Here is a 19843-nt window from a genome sequence, read left to right on the forward strand (position 1 = left end):
GCGGTGTTCCCAGAGCTTGATCTGATGTTTGTAATCCTAGAAACACTCGGGCATTATTTTAGAATTCCCCTTTTGCCCTGGAAAATTCTGACTAATCATTGGTAAACACACATGTCTACTACCACTTGGGGTATTTTGTTTTTCTTTCAAAATCCATTTTTTTCATCAAAACAGAGCTTCAGCTGACCTTTTAGGGCTTCCCCCCAAATGACCTACTGTTACCCTCCCCTCGTGCAGTTAGTATCCCCGTCAGCAGTGCAGCAAGTTAGCATCCAGTGACAGGTGTGTGATCCTGTGCAACTTCAGTGACGTGAAGGAGTAACATTAGGCGCAAACAAATATCTTAGAATAGAAGCTCCTCCTTTATTCCGGAAAAGCTGGAACTTTGCTCCAAATGAAGCTTACGCTCTCATCTCAAGCTGTTTTCTACTGTTGAAACAGTAGAACGCTTGTTAAAGCTGCTGTGCTGTTTATACTTAACACGGAGCAGTACTTTAAAACATGATCAGTACTGTAGCGCTACCTCTCCTTGGCAGTATCCACAGGTGAACTGCTCTTAACAACTCCTTTAATGTCTCAAAAACATCAAAGCCTTTTTCTCAGCACCCAGCACTTCTCTCTGAACACCTCATTTCTCTATTACTGCAGAATGCTTTTGTAAGTATATACATACACATTCTGGCATATATTCTTACTTATCTGATTTTTTCCTTATCTTTTGGGTTTTGCAAAAGTTTATCACTGAAAGAGAGCTTTTTTTCCAGGTGATCTGAAAATAGCGACCATCTAGAGTTTCAGTACTCCAAGTGGAAGATAACTAAACAGCACAAAAAACCCAACCCCTTTCTCTAACCATACAACAATCCAGCATAATGTAATACGATTCTCTCCCTACAGAAAGAGGAGGAGGAGTAAGAGTGAGATGCTTGTGACACTGTGACTGCTTGTGACAGTACTTAAAGAGAAACTAGATGTCATTCAGATATTACAACTGCAGGAGAACCTGCAGACCTCAGAATAGAAGGAATACCAAATTCTAGATTATCAGGAATAGCCCCATTTTGTTACAAAAGCATGCGAGAAATCTCCACCTGTGGAAAGAGAGTGCTACCTTTTCAGATGTGGCGTGACTATTTATGATCTTATTGTCTCCTGTTTTGCTTCACTGTTTCTGTATCTGTCTGCAACTCTGTCCAGCATGGAGCTCATTCTCACCCTGTTCTTGCAGGGCTTTGCAGTTTATTGGAGTGAGAATTCAGGTCAACGTGTAAGACATAGGAACGATCAAGTCTGAGCTTGAGCCTCAGGGTAATGTCCTATTTCTCCAAGCAAAATCTCTTTTCTTACGAATTAATGGTTTGTCTGGTCACCATCGATCTTTCTTCAGCTGATCTTTTCTTCATTGATCTTTTCTCAGCAAGAGAAATGCCAGTCAGCTAATACACTGATCTCAGAGCTGAGTATAAATAGAGTCAGTGTCTTGTACTCTTTCTTAGAGGGTATTTGGTAGTCTGTTCCTTCAGCACTTGTTCATCTATCTTTTTCATGTAGAATAGTCCTTGAGCAGTGTCACTGATTTCAGGAAAATTATACTAAAGTATCTGATACTTGGTTGAAAACTCACATGGTTCCGGTATTTGAAAAGGAGAAGAAGGGAGTGATTGCCCAGTGTTATCTCGAGTATCTGCACTGTGCTGTTATTTCAGCTTGGGTTTGAGTTTCCTAGCTGTATCAGACTATTTTACATGATGTTGTGGGGGGAAAGCCCAAGTTGTTACAAGTGAAAGGTAATAAATCTATTGAGCTAAGTTGACTCATTGATGTACCTTAAAGCCCTTTTGAGTATTTAAACAGAAATAAAGCACAACATTAAATATTTATTCACATACAGATTTCTTCATCTTCAACTAAAATAACTAAACCAATTTGAATATGCTTTACTTTCTAAAGAGACAATAATCAATTAGGAGACATTTTAAAAACTATCTGCACATGCTGTATTATTATGTTCATTGGAATGAAGTTCCCTAGTAGATGTATGGAGAGCTACTATATGTATCACTGGTACAAAGTAACAATCGTTCTGTACAACTGAACTCTATTTGACCATCAGAGGAAGAAGAAAAGGTATAAAGCACCATTATAACAGATCTCAATTTTTTTCTTCTATTCCAACCTTAGTACTTTAGTGCAGAGATAGCTCCATCAATCATTTAAAACCACTGACCATACCTTGCACCAGCTATCAGCCGTAGTTCATACTGAGCTTTCTGTGTGCTCCAAATGGCTTTACATTTTATGTGGAAAGCTGGGTTGAAAATTTATAGTTACTTTCCTTCTGACACCTGGATTTCCCACCTGGAAAATAAACTCCTTTAACTACTTTAAATCTTCATGAATTTCTTGCTGTCTTGATCTCAAAGGGCTAGATCGTGACTGTTACTGCCTGCCCATGCCATGAAGTAATAATCCTATTCCACTGTGTGTGAGTCTATCTGATTCATAGGCTCCAGACACAAAGCAATAAGCAGACAGTATCCCCATTTAAACCCAGATTCTCAAAACCAGTTAGGAATCTAACAACTCAATTTCAAAGGGAATCTGATGCCCAAATGGATCTGAGAGTCTGAGCTCTACCCCCTGCCCCAAGATAGGTAAGTGGGGACAAGAGAAAAGTGCAGGCAAGTTTGTTAACATCTGTTCTAGCCAGCAGAGTATTGTGATCTGTCATTAGTATAGGCTAGGAAGAAGCAATTTGTTTCCTAGTATTCCACAAGGAAACCATTTGTTTTGTAGTATTCTTCATAAAATCTTTCATTGCATTATTTAGTTTCAGGCTCAGATGATAGCATTTTTACCTTTCAGTACCTGTCCGTCTGTCTACAGCATTGTTAATGGTACTAGATACATCCTAAACCTTACTTACACTATATATAGGTATATGGCTGTCTTGAAAATAATTCTGTTTAGAGGCACTAGTGTTTTTAGAGAGTGTTGTCTTTGTCACCAAACCCGTCTCAAAACTGTAGCTACAGTACAAGAAAATCCTTACAGACATCCCCACGGTAGGGGATGTGCAAATATAAAATAATGAGTCAATCAGAACCGGTGAGTTACAGAAAAGGTTTCATCCTTAATAAGAAGCTGCACAGATCTTGGAAGTTAGAGTCTTTCTTGCCATATCTGCTTGGGATTCAGTGATTGCATTGGCCCATTCTCAGCACATCCAAAGGAAGATAAAAGGCAGAATTTTTTTACAATGAGGGTGGTGAAACACTGGAACAGGTTGTCCAGAGAGGTTGTAGTTGCCCCATCTCTGGAAGCACTCAAGGTCAAGTTGGACATGGCTCTAGCAACCTGATCTAGTTGAAGATGTCCCTGCTCATTGCTGGGTGGTTGGACTAGATGACCTTTAAAGGTCCCCTCCAACCCTACACCATTCTGTGAAGTGGCTCCCAAATGGCACAACCTTTTCCACCTTTCAAGGCCAGCAGTTTACACTTTTTGTATCTAGGAACTCCTCTTAGATTTGAAGAGGTACTGTGTAACAGTGAGGGAAGGCTTGAAAGATGTTATCAGAGTTTCTGTGGTACACTCCCACAAAAAGTGTTTGGGCTCATTTTTACTGCAGAACTTCAGACTCTAGGAGATGTACTGATCACCTCCCTTGAAGGGCCATAAATCCACTGCAGGCATTGTAGAGATCAAAGTGAAGTAATTACTAAGATATTGTGTGATCTTGTATCCCGTGCTTTGAGGATTTAAAATGATGCATCCAGAAGTACCTCCTCCAAATTTCAAATATTATTTTGTGTTGGTTTTAGTCAGAAGGCCACCTCATTATGTTCAACTGGAAGTCAACCCAAATCTAAAGCACGGGGCCACTGTCTGTAATGGAGTTTACCTATGGCTTCGTACCATACAAGTTAAAAATAAGCTACAGCTTATTCTGCTTACTGAAATGTCAGTTCAACATGTCATGGGGCTTATTAGCACACTGAGAATGTTCTTCATGCCTTAATACTAGGGCATGACTCTGATGTTAAAATGAAATGGAACTATTTAAATTGACTTGGATACTTATTAAGGAGAGGGTTTCATTTAATTCCCTTTTCTGTTTTTCTCTCCTTTATAGAAGCAGCCATCTGGGCTTGATAGGAGGTAAGGCAATGACAAGTCTATTCTGTGAAAAACACTATAATTTTTAAAGCACCATTACCAAATGAGACTCAATAGACAGTGTGTAAGTGAAAAGTGATTTGCCTTGTGGAAAAAAAAAGTACATGCTAGCTGTATGCTATAGGGATCTTATGATGCTAATTGGAAAACTCAAATTTGTAGAGATTTGCAAGTTGAACAGGTGACAATAACTGGTGATAACCAAGGAATAATTATCTCAACTGGGAATTAACCATCAGGTGTTCTGAGCCAAATAAAAGGGGAGGAGAAGCTTGGAATAGTAATGTGTCCTATTTATGTTGAAAGAATTAGCAGGGTTTTATGTGGAATTTAAAAAAAAAAAAAGTTAAATTAAACAAATACTCTCTAGGCTAGTACTGTGTGTGACTGCTGTGGTTCCATTTCTTAAAGAATTTCAGAACTTGGACTGGGGGGAATGGAAGGAAATAATAATGCAGAGCTATATGATTTGCTTGCTAAAAAAAAACCCTCTTTGTTCTCTTGCGAATTCTGCTAAAGTGAAAAAAGAGGTAGGTTAGCAGTTCTTAGAATTAAAACTATTTGCTTGAAATTATTATTATTTATTATTCTAGTTAGAAATGTACACTGTGGTATAGTTCTATGGATAGGAAAGATTAAGCTATTACAGATTTCTAGAAAAACCAAAGTCAGTGAGACATGAGAACGAGGCAGTGCAAAATACACAGCAGCCAGAGTTGTGTGTGTAAGTATACCTACTACAGGTTTCAAAAATTCATAGTTGGATGCAATATACATAAAGTGCATGCAGTTAATTCCACATTGCTTCTAACTTCCTTTACCTTAATGTTTATTGTAAAACTTAAATTCTAATGAGTAGGGCTGAATCAAAATAGGGCCCTGGAGGGTAACCGGAAAATGATAAAACAGCAAATGAGCTATAGCAAACTGATTCCCAAGTACATCACCTTTCTCCTTCATTCTTACCATCAACACAGGTTTTTTTATTCTTACATTTTCTTTTCCTGACACACCATGTGAACAACAGTGACAGCACTTTAAAAATAATATCAAATTTTACTGATATTCTGACCTTAAACTGGAATTTCAGTCTTTGACATTGGAAACAAACATACAATTGTTAGTATTCTGCATTGTGCAGATAAAGACTTAGACTAGTAGCAGATTCTTCTGAGAGACATGCCTGATAAGATTATAAATTAGGTTCTACAGAGAAAGTGCACTTAAAGAGACATTTAATTGTTTGCCAATAAAAATCTCATGTTGCATGGAGATTTCGGAGCTCATTTTAACAGTTGTTACTATTCAACTGCCTTGTTTTAACACTTTAGGTTTTTGTTTGTTTGGTTTGGTTTAATGAATTCATTGTTCTAACTCAAAACTTCATTGTTCTGACTTTGTGTCTGGTTTACTTCCTTTTGCAAAGTCTGTATTACTGTACAATAGATGGAAAATATGGTATGTAAGTACAAACCTTTTTGACTTGTTAGACTTTAAAAAAGCTTAAGTGTGAAGGTCTAAAACTGTGTGCTCAAGGTTGTCTGCCGTGTACTGTTGGGCAGCTTACCTGTGGCATGCTTATTATGAGATCATTTTTATGCATGTAAGCTCTGATGTTAGACTTTTGTGCTCATTCAAACCATTGACAAAGTCTAAACAGAAAGGCAGGAGTATCTAAGAATGTGTTCATTTTCATTCAGATGTATGGATTCCTTGGTAAGATAGTGTGTAACCGCAGCTGATTCTAAACTGCAGCCACGAAGGTGACTGAAGCTGCGTCAGAAATTTGGAAAAAGTTCTGAACCATTTTCAAGTTAATATTTGGATAAATTGAGTTAAGCATCCAAGGATTTTTATCTTTAGCTCTGTCGTTCAGCTTTAGGAAAATGTTTTTGAATGCTTAGGAAAAAATATTTGCAAAGCTCTCCTAGCCTGAGGTAACAGGTGGCAATGTGTACAACCTGCTCTAGAAGCGGGAACCTATAAGAGTAGGTAACACAGGTGCCCCTTTATTGGAGTTTAACATCTGAGGGTCTTATCTGAATCCCATTAAAATAATGAAAAAAGTACTGACAGGTCTTTGTATCAGGCCCATTAGGAATACCAATTCTTTAGGCTTCATATACCACAGGCTGCTAGCAATTCATCTTGTAAATGTAATTTCCATATACATTCACTAATCAGCATTGATAATCTATTGAAATCTCCATGTCTGTAAGAGCATAGTGAATGACAAGGTGGATTTCTGCTAAGATGTTGGCCAGATTCTCTTCACATCATCATTTCAGCCTTAGAGTTTCCACATATTTAACCTTCTGTTTCTAACAAACATCATCTTTTGCATCAAAGGGCTTTAGGACATCCATTTTTTGCTGACACGCTCATGCTGTGCTTTATTTATGCATCATCAAAGTATGGTACTGCCCAAAAGGTGAATGACCTCTCTCCCCTTTAACTCATTTCCTGAGTAGACCAATATCATCTAACTTCAAACACTGACAAATGTAAATTGAGGTCCATGAAAATTAGAAAAGTGCTGAACTAGAGTACACAGAAAAGTGTGACATTCCTCTGTTGTGAATAACAATCTAATCTAATATCTCCTGTAATGAGAAACTTGGATGTTGGATATGCTTTACCTATTTCTGATGTACATAGCAAAACCTTTGTAATGCTCTTAATGCACAAAGAAATTGCACACCCCGAACTCTATTAATGTTACTTTTGTATATCCAACAGTAGTGAGAATAGGCTCTTTGCAAGGTTAAACTGAGGGTCAGAACACTCTTTTGAGCTTTCTTGCAGTAGTTGCTCATAGTATAGCTACTTAGGTGGTGGCCATGTACTTGCTGAGATACTGAATTCATGACTAGATATTGAGAATTGGAAAACAAAAGCACAAGCTTCTTAAACATCTCTCATAGCCTTCAACATAAATTATTAAAGAAAGAGGCTTCCAGAATCTTAAAAGACAGCAATTTTTTTCTGAGTTTATAGATTCATAGGAAATAATGAGAGGGCAGCTGTGCCTTATATCCATTTCAGAGAATTCCTGATAAATTTTCAAATAGCTTTTTCTGTTGATTGTTTACATACGAGTGTGTTTTGGTCTATGAAAAATTGGCTTTTTGTTTTGATTTTTTAATATATCATTATGTAGTTTTCAAGCATGCTCTGCAATGTTTCCAATTAGCTCAAGTTGAGTGGAAAAGAAAAATGGGTGTTAAAGAAGCCACTCTAATCTTTTTCTAGTCACATTTTTCTGTTCCACTTTTGACTGAAAATGGACTGGCTTTCACTTGGAATTTAGTAGAGATTACTAAGCCATGCTGAAATTTCAGTTTGGTTTATTGAGTGTTAAGGACACAAAAAAAAAACCCGGTAAATTATTTTGGTGTTATTTCATGTGCCTTTACACACTTTTTGTACAGAGCTAGTTAGCACTATGTTCACACAAGCTAAACTTGCTGATAAAACAGTCTCTTTTTCACAATGAGAAATGCAATTGCCCATGTCACATAGCTTAAGTAATTAAACACCCAATGTGTGGTCCTGATTCTGGAAATACTTCAGCATATCTATAATTCAGCATGCATGAGAAGTCCTACTGTCTCTAAAAATACTAGTCCCGAAAGTAAAGTAATTATTTTGGGGAGCAGTCTTAAAGTGCATTTATTTAAAAGATGGATTTGCAAATAAGTTGAATTGCTTGTGTGCAGTTTGTCTACAGGACCACAGAATGAGTTTGCAACTTTCACTCACTAGTCTATACACAGTTATACCTTCTTTTTCCTCATACACAGGTGGCTTCCATTTGGCATTTCATAGCATTCCACCAGAGGTTTATGCTAGCCAGGGTAGCAGGTGACTTGACACAATAGTATTGTAACGTGTGCTGTATCATCTTTTGATGCCCTGGATTTTGGTGTTCAATGGGAAACAACAATAAATTCATGGAGCTTTACTGCCTCTGCCAAATGTGACATCTTTCAGAGTATAACATGCTGAAAAGCTTGCACAATCTGTGCCAACTGCATGATTTAGCTGCTATAAAATCCCTCTGAATCAAACCCATTTCGAAATAAAGAAGAACCAGCCTGAGAATTTCATTGCACTGTTGGATATCCACTCAAAAGATCAATCACCTGTCCTCATTCTGTATTCCTACTGTATTTTTCAGCTTAATCTTTTCTGCAGCTTACCTATTTCATTAAGGCTGGAATTTTAAAAGACTAACAATTGCATGCAGAGGCAGAGAGTCAAGAGTGAGAAGTGTTGAATCTGGACAGAACAGTTCTGTACAAATTGTACTGTGCCATTAGAAAAGGCAATCTCTTTCTTCCTTTTTTGTTTCTGTGGGACTCTGTAATGCCCAGATATGCTCAGTATAAGTATTCCAGGGTTTGGCATCCTAATGGTCCTGAATTCTGTCCTACTCAGAGACTAGCTTGGTGCAGAAAAACAGGGCTGGCTGCAAAAGAACAGGTTAGCCCACCTGATCTCTGCAGTTTTCCCATCCAGGTAAAGTTTTATACAGTACTGCTCACATTTCAGACAGCTTGTGGATGTCCAACCCTGGAATCTCAACCAAAAAGTGACTTGTTCAGAAATTAAATAAAAAGAAAATAAGATACTGTTTTTAGAAGATCCTTTTGAAGCTAAATCTGATCTCCTAAATTTTAAGAAAAAAAAATTAACAAAAATATTAAACACTGCCTTTGAGAATGTGAACTAATTGATGGTGTATCAACAAAGGACTTCTTGTGTGTAGGAAAGATGCTTCTCCATTGTACTGTTGCACTGAAAGGGTGTTTAAACAACACAGAGTGATACATACTTGAATCATGCAAAAGGATTATAATTATTACATTAATTTGTTGGTTCACTCTATGAAACATTTCTTAAAAATCCACTCTAGAACAGACTATTAAAACGATAAATTATCATTGCAACATCTGATCAAAAATTCAGCAAGTTAATTAATGCTCCTTTTGTCCTGATAGCTTATATAATGAGAGGGAAGTTAGCTAAATTAAGCATAGAAAAAGAATTTTGTCACCAATTTGATGTAGGTTGGGTTCATGTATTCAGAAGTTGTTAGAAGGTTTAGTAACATGGAAATGTACCTGTGTGGGCTGTTAGTGTGCATGTGCATGTGTGTGCATAAAATTCTCCTGTTAGACTTGGGAGGTCCTGTGGCTGTGATTTTGGCTGCTAGCAGTAGTTACCCAAATTATTTGTCATCACCTGTTTAGAATATTTGATTACAAATTTACATAGGAAAGGCAACAGCCTATAATGAGAGTATAAATCACCTTGGAACAGTGCCTTGACTGGAATGAAAGTGAGTACCCCTTGTATTCAACCTGAGAGCATGCTAGTAGTGGTGCATATTTATTTCTAGGACATGTAATTAAAAGCAATTTGAAGAACTAATGTTCCAGCAAGTATAATAATGACTGGAGAGCAAAGTATAGATTAAAATACCTTCTTCCTTTTCATGATGAAGTGTTTGATCTTGACTTTCCACTTTTTCTAGCATTTGTTTTACGATCATCTGGTCTTGAGTCTGTCATGAGTACATCTGAGAAGCTAATCATTGTCCCCTTTCTCTTTATTAAATGTGTTCTATTGAAAGGACAAGTTATTCTCTTCCTTGTGGCCACAGCAGAGAGAAAACACAGGTGAGATCAGCTGATGGCAATAGCTGGCAACTGAGATTACTTATTAAAAAGGCTGTAAACTGGGCATCACAGAAGGAATTCAGGAGTGGCAAGTGACCCAAAAGGAAACATGATTTTCCATTGATAGACACGCAACAATAAACAGTGTTAGGAAGACACTGTACTGTGTCAAAGGCAGACTGGTTGCTTGATCTCTTTATGTACCTCCATCAGCCTAGTAGGAATTTGCTTCACACTGAAGTGAGGGGAGAAGAAGGTGACATGAAACAGAGTCTTGAGTGTGAGCCTTTGCTCCTGTGACATACGGCTTTGACAGAGAGACTGCAGTCAGAGTCACTGACTGCAAAATGTTCTGATTCAGACCCCGATAGGGTATGCATTTGTGGGGTTGCCAAGAGAGAAAGAGAGAAAAATTAATTACTGACTTATTTCAGTTGATGTTTCAGAAATGACTTTCAGCTGCTTCCTACAGAATCTACAAAGGTTCATTGCAGTGCATCTCATCACGAGATGTCTGGCAGGCTTCTGTGTTTATTAATTTGACTTGGGTCATCACTACAGTTCAGCCTCAGGGCTAAAGCAGACCATGTAACTGGTTTAGGTATTGAGCTTCTGTAAATCTAAGTACCAAAGCAGCACTTAATTTCAGAAAGATGAGTAAGTGTGCAGCTATGTCTAAATAACAATACATTGACTAACTGAAATGAATTATGGTCAAAATTTAGGCTACATGTATAATTTACTCTCACTTCTAATCTCGTTCTGCTTGTACTGGTGTTGTGTTGATTACAAGAAAACATGCGTATAGAGAAAATGCTGAAGTCCTTAATTTAATCAAATCCATCAGAAAATTCTGTAAAACGTTTAACAAGATTCCCAATGAGGAGTCCTGGCCGGGTCTGCCTGTGGGTTTCCTCACAGGAATGTCCTGAAGCCCCTGAGGCTCAGGTGAGAAGCGAATCCAGGCAGTTTCCATGAGGACTGGGCTCATACCGAGCTGTCATACATGCTGGTTCCCTTCTTGGGTGAGGAAGAATGTGAGGAGAAGTCCCTTGCTGGCTGCCCAAGTGGCAAGTGGCAAGCAGGGACCGAGCCTGGCATGGTCTCCTCCGCTCACCTCAAAGGGTTGTAAGTCTTCTCCAAAAGGCAGGACAGGGGTTCCCCTGGCACAGAGGGGGTGCTGGGGTGCTTTCAGCGTGCACCCAAAGCGCTGAGGTGGCAGGGGCAGAGGGCACAGGGCCTCCTCACCCACTGGCAGCACGGCCGTGGTCAGACCCACTCTCGGGCTGGTTTTGGCAGCCATTTTGGAGCCAGTGGGCCGAGGGTTAGGGAAGAAAAAATAAGAGATTTTCTTTAAGATGGGGCTTGATGTGTCCAACATTCACACATGGTATGATAGTGTGGAATCACTGGTGCTGGTTTTAGCTTGGTTGTCAGTCTTCGCAATATCATATGGCTGTTTGTGTTATTGCAACTAATTTTTTCCTGTTAGATTTTGAATAGGGCTTAGTCCAGATGTAGTAGTGCTGTTTGTTTCTAGTACGGCTCAGGATTTCATCTGAGACAGTTGATCTCTATTTCTTGATTGGTTTTTTTTATATATTTTTTTTTTTTTGTGCAGCACTTCTTTATTGTATGATTTTAAATCTCCCTTTAGAGATTTTTCTCCTCCCTCGTTTTCCCCCTCCAATCAAAAGAAATAGGTACATTTTGTTCTGTCTCTTAATGGCTGTTTTTAGTCAAGTATTTATGGCCTTTACAGGAGCAGAGTTAATACTATATGATGTCAATATTCTTCCAACATAGTTATGCAGCCGTCTTACATTTATGACCTTTTCCCCCTATAATTAGTTCCAGCTGAAATTAGATTCAGTGAGAGCCTCGCTCCAATTACAGCCAAATCTGAATAAAACTGATTCCACTGTGGTTGTCTGAAGGAAAAGAAAAAAGAAAAAAAAAAAAGAAAAAAAAAACCTTTCCAGTTTCACTGTAGATAACTAAGTCTCGCATCTCTGCAGTGCGTCTGCACTTAATAAAAGTGAAAAGGGTTTAAGGGCTAGCCCTGTAGAGAGCAGAAAATTCTCAGCTTTGCCAACAACTTCGAGCAAAAGTCCCTTCGGTTTTTCATGTCACCTCTTGCCTGTTGTTTGCCCTGTCTTCCCTGGCACAGGAATGGCCTCAGTATACATTACTCTCAACGTCTCCCAATGCTGAGGTTGACAGCAGCAGGTGCTGCGCAGTGCCTGTAAGTTCACGAAGATCTTTGCTCTGATACGCAAGGTAACTTGGGACCGGATTCACAGTCACCGTATCTGCTCCATGGAGCAGGTACATGTTCCAGTGCATACCCGGAGGTCCTTGTTCCTGGTGAAGATGGGTTTGGACACACATGGCAAGCAAGCTGGGGATGTGTCAGCTACCTGCGCATCCTCCCTTTCTTTGGGAAGAAACTGGTGCATGGGGATGAGGATAAAAACAAAAGCCACAGGACCCTACAATGTAGACGTAGTCAAAGTGATTCTGACTCCTAACAGCCTGGATGAGTCTGGATATTAGCCCTTTAACAGAGATTTGCCAGTGTGTCCAGCACAGCTATCATACAAGTGGTAGTGATGAGTCTTGAGATCCCCACATGAGCTTCCCGGGTGCTGCCCGCCACAAAGAATTATGTGAGAAATGCAAGGAGTTGCTTTGATTTCAGAGCTGTATTTTGTATTAGCCAAATGCATCAAAAATAACATGAAGCCTTTTTGCCATTATCTGAGATATTTAGCTGGGATTAAATGTTTGTTTACCTCAGATGGGTTTGCAGCCGGGTTTATACTTTTATCACCTCCAGATTGGATTACTATAATCCTTTATTTGCACGTCATCCCCAGGTCTTTTTATTTTTTTCCTCCTCCTTTTTTTGGCAGCTGGGTCAGTACAGAAAACCAAAAATTGATTTCTGGCACCCGGAGGAGTAAATTACCTCTTATCTGCTCTGAAATCATTGTCATATTGGGTTCTGATTCCAATCCAAATTGATCTTCAAATTAGATTTTGGATCGATAATAGCCTTATAATGGAATGACACTGTTAAGGCTCCTACCAGCTGCTGTGACCTGTAGAAGCTGATGAAAGAGTCTCATCACAGTGTATAATCTCTGAAAAATTAATGCACATCCAGTTCCATTAACTCGCTGCTACCTTTTCCATCAGGGCAATAATGCGCATAGGGTCAGTACTGCCTTTAGCCATGTTCATGCAGCCAATTCTCCAGTTCAGCTGTGGCTGCCTGGCCCTACCCAGAAAGCTTTGTAAGGTTTTGGCAAGGGATAGATGTTGTGTTTCTAACCCTGAGCCTTCAATTCCAATTAAGTGCCTTCTGAGACATAGTGAAATGGCCCTGCAACATCAAGTGAAATGAATCTAGAGATTAATTAAAGTTTTATATTAAAAACTGACAATTTAAGGAATAGGAATAAACATTTAGTGAAGGGAAAGAAGATCCACTATTCTCCAAAGCCCCTCAAGAAGCAGGAATTGCACCTAAGGTGCAATTTCCCTCTAAGCTTTTCCAGGCACTTAGTATTTCAGAAGTGATTTATCTGGAAATATGTGTGAGTTATTTTGAGGCTGTTATGATTATATCATTTGATGAGATTTTTTTCTTCTCTTTTCTGCACTGAGGACTTTAAAGTGAGAGAGACAGTCTGGAGATAGCTTGTGATTTGTTTAATTAACTGGCTTTCTTTTTATGGATGGTTGCTTGCAAGGCTGCTCTTTCATTTGGTGATTGTTTTTGTTATTAATGGTTTCAGACAGAGCTCTTCACATATCAAGTGCAAGTTTTTGCAAAGCCAATGGAGGAATCACACAAGAGGGGTTTTTTCCTCCTCTTCTTTCCTGCTGCTCATGTTTATTTTCTGTGGTGCTACTCTCCATGGTCTGCTGTGGTTGTTAGCACTTTGCATTAAAAAAAATGTTCAGGAGTTCAAAGCTTTTTATCTCAAATTTGCAAAGGGATGTTTGTTTTGCAAAGGTGTCAGGAAACATTTTAAGTTTTTAAAATTTAGGCTAATGTAGTATGTTAATAAAAATTAGTGACATTCTTAGTCCTAAATAAGAGGGAGGGGCAGGCCAGGAGAATAGATTTTATTATCTTCTCTGTTCATGTAACTGAGGAGATATCAACTCTGAGGCTCTCCCTGTTATATCATTGTGGTAGGAGGGTATCTGTGTTGTCTGTGGGAGGGGAGAGTAGAAAGAGGTAAGAAGGAGGAAGGAAGAGAGTATTTTATTTATATGTGACTTTGGGAGGTCAAAAGGGCTACGGACTTCAATAATGTAGGTGCTGATTAACAACTGGTGTGTGTGTGAAATAAATGTTATGTGCCTCCCCCCCGATTTTACATTATTTCCCTTTACCAAAGGAAGCTGAAATCAGTTATTCAGGTGAGCCCCTCTTGTTACAGCCCTCCTGTGAAGCTCCAAGTGATTTCCCAAGAATCACCCATTCTAATGGCTTATTTTCACCTGCAGTATAAGTCCATAGTTAGACAGCCGCTTTGGTCTGACCAAAATCCATGCCACTACTGAAAGAGGCAGTCCCACATCTCTCCTTTCTCTGCCTGCTCATTCCTAGGGCTTTTCTTCTGCTGGAAGTAGCATTAATGCAGCCACATCATGATTCAAATCAAAGGTATCTTTTATTTTCAGAAAGATCAGCCCCTTAATCTGGCCCAGTCCAGGTCTGCATCAGCACTTACATGGCAGGACTGAGAAGAAGGAACAGGAAGATGAATGAGGCAGGACTGGTTTTGGTGGTAAGTAAATTTCTGTAAAAACAGAGATGAGGTAGCTAGAGTTTCAGGTGTTTCCAACCCTACCAAGACAAAGGGAGTAGTGTTTACCACAGTATGTATGAGGACAGAAAGCACTGATGGCAGCAGTAGCTAGTGTAAGAGGAAAGGGTGGTTTAAGACCAGTAAAGTTTGTTATAATCACAGTAGGAATGTTTTGCATGTGTCTTTAGAAGTAAGGTACTATTCTCTTAAGTATCTACTTACCACTCAGCTCAATAGGAGTTTGTTTCAATAAGGCCATAGAATCTTTGTGTGCAATGCTTGCTGAGTCATATTTTCTTCTAGCATCGTGCCTTTGAGTATTTTACCCATTGCATTTATCTCTTCTGCTGCTAAAAATCCTTCCCTTTATCTTGTTAACTCAGTATGTATGTGTTGCAGTTTTCAGGCTGAGAGAGGGAAAGTAAATACAAAAATGAGAGCATAGGGACCATTTCAGGAAAATAGGAATGGTCAGCTATTTTTATCTTTCCTTTCTGAAGGGAATGAGGTGAACATTTTCTGACAAGAAACTCTTTAATAGTTAAAGTTTGTTTTAAACCCATGTCAAATCATGTGGCTCTCAGGAGAAGTGAAATCTCTTACGTCTCCTCATGGGGCTGAATCATTCTATTGTGTCTCCACATTCTGGCCTTAAACATTTCTTTATGGCATGAGTGCAAAAGAGCTGCATCTGCTTATGGTTTCTCATTGGAATGCATTATAAAATCTTTTGTAAACGTGTGAATGTTCCTTGCAGTTACAAGGATCCAGGGTCCCATTAAAATAAACAGAATACCCCAATAACTATTGTACAGACACTCAAAACATCTGTTCCTTGATGCATTGTAGAGCTTGCACTGGGGAGTTACTTAATAAAGGTGACTTGGATATAGAGACAGTCACAGAGGATGAAGGTAATATAATTTTAGAGGCATATAGAAGCCTTACATTCATTGCTGCTGCTGGTAAGAAGGATTAAATTGTGGAAATAATAATCAAGAGCACGAGAATAAACTGTGACTAGAAAAAGCAGAAGCTGAGAATTTCTGCTCAGGCAGTAATTCGAGGCAAAACTTTTGGGATACAAAATTTCACAGGAATACAATGATTTGGAAAAGAGTTAAGAAACCTTTTTTTTTCTTCATACATGTAAGAAGTGTTCTAATGTGACAAATGGCAGTGGTGAAGTACAGCTCCTTTGACTGGAACTGTAGTATTTCATAACTCAGAAGAACTTGTTTCTTAGACTATAGAGAAGCCACTAAGCTATTATTTGTTATTCGCATATTTCAGCAACAGTATGTGTGCAAGTGGTAAATTTTCACCAGCTATAATGAAATAAAATGCATCTTAAGAAAGACTACTGCTGTGCTAACTCGTGGTGGGGAAGCATCGACAGAAAAGCCTTGTCCAGCCTATGTTATTTCCTGATTATAAAGCATTTTAATAGGGGTTTTTTACTAGTAAATAAATGAAAAATGTAAATGTTAAAGGTGATTCCTTGCTGTAATTCCCTCATTTACGAAGGAGATGGCTGCCATAAGCTGTTCTGTCAGTAGCCAAAGTATGGCATACTTTGAAACACTGAGAAAATCAAATCCCTAAAAATGTTTTCTGACTAGTAAAATTCCCCTTTGTCTTACATAGATCCAGTTCAGCTGGGAATATGCATCCTTGCAAAATTAGACAATGACATTTTTCTGTACTGGTGCCAGAGGTATGGAGACATCGGTGTTCTTCACATTAGAGTCTTAAAGTTTCAAGTAACACATTAAACAGATTGTGACAGAGGAAAGAGGAGAAATAAACCTATATCAGGGCTGTGAGGGTATAGAATTAAAACTTTGATACTGAATGGTTGCTGATGTGGTCTGCTTGCTAAAGCCAACTGCTGACAGTGTGCTTTGTATTTCAGGTGGACGTTCAGTGGCTGTATAAATAAATTTGCAGAGTACTAGTGAGGGAAAAAGGGTATTTAGAGCCTAGCAGCTCTTCTGAGTGGAAAAACCAAAACTTTCCTTCTAAGTTAACCTACTCTCTGAACATACCTACAATTTCTTCCCCTATCCTGCAAGTGATCCATTCATTTTCCTTATTTATCCATTCCTCTTTAAAAAATCCTACCTAAACCACTCTGTCAAAGTCTCAAGTAAAATGTGTCTGCAGCTTGGTGCAGTTTCTAATACTTTGGTCTGTACAAAGGATTTCCAAAATTTGGTTGATCTTATCTGCTAAATAATTGGAGGCTTCCTTAGAGCACAAGGTCCAGGAGAACAAGGCGTGAAATCACTCAGTAGTCTTTTAAGCTCTAACTTGATAACCGACTGGTTTGTTGCTAAATTCTAGGTCTGTAAGAAAATAGTGATGTTGGTTGTGATTGCCTGAATGGAAGTATTTGACGGAACATTTTCTCTGGTTGGAGGAAAGTGTGATTTGTCAAATGCAAAAAGTTTGAGAGACGTTTTAAGTACGTTTCATTTACTTTGAGCACCACTTTGCAACCAAGTGGTGTGAGTATTCTGTTTTGTTGCTTGTAGAATGGAAGAGTATCATTTTCCATTTTGAAATTACTTTTGATTTCATATTTTCATTTTATGAAAACTAAATTAAAAATCAAACCAAACTTATTCACAAATTAATGGATTTTCTTAATGTGTGTTTGTGTTTTGGTTTGTTTATGTTTTTAAATTATTATTATCTTTTAAATTAGAAAGAAGTAGAAGTTGTACACTGGAATATCCTGGCCAGTTCACAGCTGTGAACAGCTGTGAAAGTAGTAGATGACTCATTTTTAAAGTAGGTCATGAAGCCACTGTATTGCACATCTTTGTTTCAGCCATCTCAGTTCCTTTTTAATTTCTTTTTCACCAGTGGCACTGTGTATAGATATGCTTAGGCACTGTGTGAGCTAGCCTTAAAACTGTAGAACAGTATCTCATTAGGTACTCGTCCAGCATTTACATAATCTCTTTCTGAGAATGTGTAAAGAAAAGAATAAATGTGGGCCTCTTCTTTTGCTGGTGAGGTCGAATACACTTTTTCTTTACTTCCATATTTCTTAATTTGAATAGTTTTTTCTCAATTATAGCATATTATTAGTACATATTGTACAGAATGGGGAGAAACAAAACACACATGTATGGCCTTGGGCTTTCAAAACAAATTCAAGGTAAGCTCAAGAACATCTGGATTTTTGTAAACAATCCATAGCAACATGTCTTAGTAACGAGACTGAGCCTTTAACATGTCCACTGTATTTTTTACACTACTTGATTCCAAATGTATTACCTAAATACCATTCTGAACACTTTAATAAAGAAAATGTGAACTGATGCCAAAAGTACATGAAGTTCTTTAATTTGTAATTTTCCTTACTAAACATATTAGCTGCCTTTGTTTTCATAAAGCAATACTAAAAGTACTGTACATACAGTACTGCGTTCCTAAGAGTTAGAATGGATAGAAAAAAGTCTAATCATTGCAATTATATGACTGAAAAAGAGACTCTTGGCATATTAAAGCACTTAAAAGAAGGGAAGAGAATGCCATATAGAGAAGGAATTTGTTCATCAGATTCAGAAGTAGGTTTAAAAGGAGGCTGCAATAAAAATGGAGGGTAAACAGAAAGTAACTTAGTAGTTTATAATTACTCGCTTGTTGATCAACTTTATATTTCTTTTGTGATTCAGTGTATCATGCAATGAAAAAAAAATGTGTTGATGGAATAAATATTCCTCATTACACAAATTAAGGACAGGCATAAGCAAAAACTTCATGCTAAAGCATAAAGATATTATAAAACTTCTATGGAATTATTAGCTCTGCCTCACCACTAAATTGATTACTCTCTTGGTGGCTGTTAGTAAAATAAAGCATTAAAATCAAGATGCCAGACTGTAAATTACCTTTTTGAATTACCCATTTGAATCAATTATTCTCATATCAAAAAAAGGCCATAAATAACATAAAGGATTACCACGTGTGTGTTTGATACATATGTATTTGAAGTTTGATGTGTTTATTGCATTAAAGAACTGTGGGTTGATCATTGTTTTGGATGGATCTGTGGTTAATCCTGGGAGAAAAAAAATAATTTCCAGGAGTGATAACTGTGACAGCTTTGATACAAGGAGAATTCTAGGGTAAGGTCAAGCCAGAAACCAGCCAGAAACTAGCTGTTAACTTTGGAGCACCTTAAAATCTGAAAATTTTTTTTTTCTTTATTAATTCTGTGACAGAGTTTGACCGTGAATGCTTTTGAACATACAGTTTGGAATTATACAAATTTGGTTTAAATAGGATGGTGATTTTGTTTTGTTTTTTTTTTTTTTTTAAATGAGAGAGTTCCAAACACCATCAGCTCACCATTTGCAAAACATGATAAATATAGCCAGTGAATGCTTTAGTTTCCATCTCCATGCATGTACATACACAAAATACATCATGAAATAAAGAAAAACTTCATCTGAAAGTATGAAGGTACCATATTTTTGCAATTACTATCAGGCTCAAAGCTGAATTGACTGTTGATGCCTTTGTTGTATTGCTAAAATAACATTCTGAAACAAAGAGCAGAACTGTAAACCACATTTTGAATTGTCCAGATATTTCATTTGTATGAATCTGTAGGTATGATATGGGTTTGTGCTTCTGTATGCTCACAGGTAAATTTAGTTAGGGAAGACTGACAATTCTCCTGTATGAAGTTCTTTTTTTTTTTTTTTTTTTTTTTCACAGAACAGGAATGATGTTGGTAGTATTACATAGCTAACTTGTGTCTTAATCCTGGGCAAGATAAATCATAACTGAAGTGCCAGGAAGGCAGAGGGTACTTCTTGAAGCACTCTGTCTTTATATGTAAGCCTGTCTATCAACTTAGCGAGAATGTTCCTCCTAACAAATTTCTGCTTGCAATAATAGCAGGAAATGGCAGGGGGCAGGCACAGACATTTATTCACACAAACATTTAAGTTTAACTGGTTTTGTTGACCTGGAAATTTCTTCACACAGACCTTGAGAAGTTCATCTACTGTGGGATAGAACCCCATTTTACAATGCCAGAGCTAGGATCTACTACTTGAACCCAGAGCCAAATTGCTTAAAAAAGGAACTGGGTGCAATTCTATCCTGTGTCAGCAGCAATATATTTTC

The sequence above is a fragment of the Accipiter gentilis genome, chromosome 7 (genome assembly GCF_929443795.1).
Source record: "Accipiter gentilis chromosome 7, bAccGen1.1, whole genome shotgun sequence".
Classification (NCBI taxonomy): domain Eukaryota; kingdom Metazoa; phylum Chordata; class Aves; order Accipitriformes; family Accipitridae; genus Astur; species Astur gentilis.